Source organism: Colobus angolensis, unplaced genomic scaffold, assembly GCF_000951035.1.
Source record: "Colobus angolensis palliatus isolate OR3802 unplaced genomic scaffold, Cang.pa_1.0 Scaffold355, whole genome shotgun sequence".
Classification (NCBI taxonomy): Eukaryota; Metazoa; Chordata; class Mammalia; order Primates; family Cercopithecidae; genus Colobus; species Colobus angolensis.
Window position 1 is genome coordinate 825,879 of NW_012116877.1, and position 4,460 is coordinate 830,338.

Genomic DNA, 4,460 nt, shown 5'->3' on the forward strand with positions numbered 1-4,460 from the left:
GACAATGAGGAACCATGGAAAGCTTAAGAGAGGAAGGACATGGTCAGAGTCGACCTTTACAAAAATGGTGCCACATGGAAGGTAGACGGGACAGGGAGTCCGCAGGGAGGGAGACCAAGGAGAAGACGACACGTATGGTGGTGCTGTGAGAGGAGCAGGTCCCTTGGCCCTAGATTTCCTGCGACAGCCCAGCCATGGTAAGAGTCCCCCTCCTACAAGCCCGGGCTGGGGCACTCACCAGGAAGCCAGGTCCACACCCAGAGGCTCTCCTCAGACCTGGGGAGGAAGAGGCCACGTGAGCCCCAGAAGTCTGAGGGAGGTCCCTTTCCCTCACTCCAGCACCCAGGCCTCTCACCCAGGAGCTAAAATGAGAGGGACAAGGTACCAGGGCAGAGGGCCAAGGAGTTGTTCCGCGGGGCCCAGGCTGCTCACCCTCCTACCAGAAACTCCTGCTACTCATCTTGGACCAGGAATGACTCAGGCCTAAGAGATGGGGTGATGGGGGTGGAGGAACTTCTCTGCTCCAGAACCAACTGTGGCGCTCCATGGAGCAAAGCCTCCCCTTCTACTCCATGCCTACTCCCACCTGGCCACTCATTTCCCACATACCCACTGGCACCTGCCCTGAGCCCAAGCTGGGTGATGGGGACAGAGAGAGAAAGCAGGGATGGCCGAGCACAGTCCTACAACTGGCCTCTGGATGAGCACAGAGGTCAGAGTGGCCCACACAGCCAGCCTACTCCTATCAGGGCCCAGTAATAAGGACAGGACAGGCCTGAGGACCCAAGGGCAACCAAGAGGAAGGTGTGGCCCAGAGGGTATACCAAGCAGGCCTACAGAAAGCAGTCTGGGGAGAGGCAGTTTGGGCAGAAGGCTTGAGGGGCAACCCCCACTCCCCTCACCAGATCAACAAGGCATCTCTGGTCCTGTGGGCAGGTCTGGGCAGGCGTTATCTTATCAGCAGTTGGGTAATCTGGCCACAAGAAAGCCCCAAACACAGGTTCCCAGGGCAGAATTCAAACTCCTCTCAGCCCGGAAGCCAGAGGACCAGGCCCGACCCCGACAGGGCTCTGTCTCAGATGGGGAGGGCTAAGCTGGCAGGTGGACTGGAGCCCCAGGTTTCACCTCAGCTTGGTGACCCTGGGCAAGATACAATCCATGCCTCTATTTCCTGATCTGCAAAATGGAGATCCAATTCCTGCCTCACAGGTCTACAGGAAGACAAAATGGATTGTTGTAAATCATTACTAGTGAAGCCATCTCTGCAGAGCGGGTAGGGGAGGAAGGCATTCAGTAATTAAATTTCAGTAACCAGCACAATCCCTTGCTATTGCACCCATGTTCTCTTACAGTCTTCAAAATGAATTTAAGTCTATGAGTATCACATTCCTTCTCCAAGCACTGCAGTTTAAGGCTTATAAAGCTTTTCCCTGGTCACTATCTTAATCCTTGTAGCAACTTTGCCTTCAAAGAAGCAAGGATCACCATTCTCAATTTACAGATGGCAGAACTGACACCTAGAGAGGGACAATGGCCTCTCTAAAGACTATAGCCATTAAGTCAAAGCTCTCATAGGGTCACTCATGAGGCCTTGGTGATACCCTCACACCTTCTTAGAGCCTTATGCATCCAGGGCGGGAGGGAGACAGAAACAGAGGAGCCACAGCCTCACTACACAGCCCAAGTTTGGTAGTCATTTCTGAGGGTTACCCACTGGGATACCCAACCCCTCTGACCAGACTCCAAGAAAGCCCAAGACAGGGAGAAAAGGAGAAAGAGTGACAAACCTTTTGTGCCAGGGCCTCCCAACACACATACTCTGCCATGCAGGATCTTACTTGTTCTGGCCTCCTTTTAGAGCCTAGCAGGGCAGGAACTGGTCATCCAACAAGCTGGGAGCAGAGCTGGAATGAGATCTATTGCAGGTCCCCAAATTCCTCAGCAGGAGCATCTGAAGGCTCAGGGAAAAGTGTTTGGCCAACGGGCAAGGACTCAATTAGGGTTTAAACAACTCCTGGGACAGTTCTAATGTTGACATCACAAATGCCCTGACCTTCCTGCACTTGGCACTACTTGATCCATTCTCCATCCTGCAGCCAGAAAGCTCTTTCTGAAATGCCACCTGACCATGAAACTCCTCTGCTCATAAATTTCCATGGCTCCCAATTGCCTTCAGGATAAAATCCAGGTCTTTAGCCTGGGCACTCTAGGTCCTGCAGTGTCCCAGATCACACTGTTCTGGCAAACTGTGCCACCCACTTTGATAACCATATTCTGGTTTGCCCTTCTTTGTAGTGACATGGAGCTCACCTGCAGCCAGGCCTTTACTGGAGAAGCTGGGGCCAGAAACAGGGGATGGGGGCTGCTGCTGCTCTCTCAGTTCAGCTCAGCCTCGTGCGGGATGCTGGCAACACAGAAATGAGTCAGACCCAGTTTCTGCCCTTCAGGACCCCCTAGACCTGAGAAGAGGAAAGGAGGAGACAGACATAGATCATGACGGTCCAGGTGGGACCAGGGCTGTCAGCACCAGGACTGTAGGGGCCTAGAAGAGGCTCCAACCCAGCTGTGGGGATCAAGGAAAGCTTTCCAGAGGAGGGGCCATCTGAGCTGGGTCCCAAGTCTGGGTAGTTCTCCAGTTGAAGAAGGTGAGAGTAGGAGGCTTATCAGGCAGGGAGTGTAGAATATGCAACAGGCCTGGGGCAAGAAATGAGAGACTCCAGACAGCTGCTGCAAGGTGAAGAATCAGGCGGGAGAGGTGGCTGGAAAGGCCAGCAGGCCCCAGTTATCAGAGACCTTAAGTCCCAGGCTACAGGGCTCAGGCTTTGTCCTGTGGAAGGCTTGTGCCCTAAGGAGGGGCACATGTGGGATTCTGGTTTTGGCAGGCTCCCTCCAGGGACTGACTTCCCATCCCCAAGCTGTGAGCCTGCCCATGGGGGGACACTGGTGCTGAACATGACACACTCATCAGCTCCTCAACAGCCCTCAAATTCCGTATCATTAGTCCCTTCTTACAGACGAGGCCACGGAGGCTCAGAGAAAGGACGGCTTGCTCAGACCACACAGTGGCCAAGACAGGATTGGAACATAGATCTCTGAGTCTCCAGAGCTCTCTTGTGGACCTGTCTGCGCAGAGAATCTTCTTCCTCCCACTTCCACCCACAGGTAATAAACTTGCCTGGGTCCTCATCCAGATCCTCAAAACCCATCATTATTTCAGCTTAGATCCAAAACAAACCAGGCAGATCAGGCTGTGGTCCCGGGGAAGCTGGCGATGCCATGCTGAATGGAACAGCAGCCATGGACCCCATGGTGGATCCCAAGCTGGCAGTGCTGGTCTCCAGCAGTCCCTGACCTTTGGGCTGCACTCCTGGAGGACCCCAAGAAGGCCACTGGCAACCTTCGGGTTGCGGGGTGGGGTATCACCATTCTCCTAACTGACCCTTCCTATCGGGGCATTTGCCAGATTTAAAGTCCCGAGACAGAGGCTTAACTGTCCTTCCTCCCCACTCCCTCCCCCCCCCACTCCCTGCAACTGCCCCCTCAACCTTACCAATGGTAGGCGGCCACCCAGAGTGACCCTGGGGGCAGGACAGGGGGCAGGACAGGGGGCAGGGGATCTTCAGGGGTTCATGTCTCTGGGCACCGCCCACCGCCCCATGCCACGGGGACGCTCACATCCGAGCACACACAGACAAGTTCCGCAGGCTGGGCCAGTCGCCCCGAGGGGCGCACATACTCACCCGCTAACATGCAGACTTCGCGCACAGCCTCCTCACAACCAGGGCGCCGTCCACACTCACCGAGACCGACGCTCCCGTGGAGACAAAGTTCAACCACAGACCCACAGGCGCGTTCACACCGCCCAGTTATGCGCTACACGCCGGCTCGCAACGGTGCCCCGGGGCGACAGCCGCTCCACAGCGCCCTCCCCTGCCCCGCGCCCAGTTAGCACCTGCGCCAGTCCGGCCCGCCGCTTCCCCGGGCCTCTCCAAGCGCCCTGTTCCTTCCAGTAACCGCACCTCTCACCCCTGCGCTGCGCTTCTCCGCCCGGCGTGCCGTCGCCGCGGCTCCCGGGTGCCAGTGCCTGCGTCCAGCAGCCGCCGCAGAGATCCACGTGCCTGGGCGCCCAGCTACCCACCTCTCTGCGCTGTTCCCCAACCCCGAAGCCGGGCCAGGCAGGGGGCGGGGCGGACCTTTGACCAACCCTGGCACCGCCCTCAACCCGCCCGGGTAGATACCTCGCCACCCGCTCCGGGATGCCGCCTAGCGACACGGCCGCGGGGTCAGCGCGTCTGTAGCGGTGCTGCAACCGGAGGGGCGGGCGGCGACGGTCCCACTGCCGGACCAGAAAGAGGCCGCTCGGCTCCCTCACGCTGGAAAGGAGCGGGTGAGCAGAGGTTTTCAGAGACGCCAAAGTTTTGCCGGGTCAGCCCGGCGCCTGCGTGGCCCACTGCGGGACC

At 57.5% G+C, this 4,460-nt stretch overlaps 1 protein-coding gene across 3 annotated transcripts in view; it reads right to left on the reverse strand.

The window, feature by feature from the left end:
* The window catches only part of P2RY2 (purinergic receptor P2Y, G-protein coupled, 2), a 19,826-nt gene extending 15,672 nt beyond the window's left edge, over positions 1-4,154 (reverse strand). For 2 of the 3 annotated variants that reach the window (XM_011953044.1, XM_011953045.1), the window contains exon 1: positions 4,020-4,154. The gene's annotated coding sequence lies outside the window, so the exon portion shown is untranslated. Of the gene's footprint in view, positions 1-3,800; positions 3,997-4,019 lie in introns of those variants that run through there. The other variant, XM_011953043.1, reaches the window with a different exon arrangement.
* Positions 4,155-4,460: the final 306 nt, after the last annotated feature.